Source organism: Schistocerca piceifrons, chromosome 4 (genome assembly GCF_021461385.2).
Source record: "Schistocerca piceifrons isolate TAMUIC-IGC-003096 chromosome 4, iqSchPice1.1, whole genome shotgun sequence".
In the NCBI taxonomy this organism is placed as follows: Eukaryota; Metazoa; Arthropoda; class Insecta; order Orthoptera; family Acrididae; genus Schistocerca; species Schistocerca piceifrons.
In genome coordinates this window covers 469,163,245-469,163,935 of record NC_060141.1, presented here as the reverse complement: position 1 = coordinate 469,163,935, position 691 = coordinate 469,163,245, and the positions used below count along the sequence as shown (strand labels likewise).

The window sequence follows — 691 nt, the reverse complement described above, 5'->3', positions numbered from 1 at the left end:
TAAACTCCTCCCGAACAGGCCATGAAGGTCCAAACGTACCGACCGGCCGCCGTGTCATCCTCAGCCCATAGGCGTCACTGGATGCGGATACGGAGGGGCATATGATCACCACACTGCTCTCCCGGCCGTATGTCAGTTTCCGAGACCAGAGCCACTACTTCTCAATCAAGTAGCTCCTCAGTTTACCTCACAAGGGCTGAGTGCACCCCGCTAGCCAACAGCACTCGGCAGACCGGAAGGCCACCCATCCAAGTGCTAGCCCAGCCCGACAGCGCTTAACTTCGGTGATCTGACGGGAACCGGTGTTACCACTGCAGCAAGGCCGTTGGCTAGCAGAAAGTCACAAATGTTTTTGTATCCGCTTCTGTAATACGATTTGATGAGAATCCAGAACATTCGAGTACAACCTACGACAAGTCGCTGGTTCGTACAGGGGTCTTGTTCACGCTCAATTTTATAGCTCTAATAACCTGTCATGAACCCAGAATAATGCTTTCGAGTCGGAGTGTTTGCTGACCTATCACTAAAAGACGATATCGCCATGCAATAAAGCTTAAATGAAAACTTCTTTGATACCCCACTTGCATGGCTTCAGTCTTTGGTTTATTTGCCCTCAGTTCTATCGGTGCTCCATACGTACACACAGTGTGTCCATAATTAAAGTTCCAGTCATAAAATGCTGTAGAAAGAG

General features: G+C 49.2%; 1 pseudogene; it reads right to left on the bottom strand.

Annotated features, from left to right (window-relative positions):
- Positions 1 to 212: 212 nt before the first annotated feature.
- LOC124796633 lies at positions 213 to 330 on the bottom strand (annotated as a pseudogene).
- Between the last annotated feature and the right edge of the window lie 361 nt (positions 331 to 691).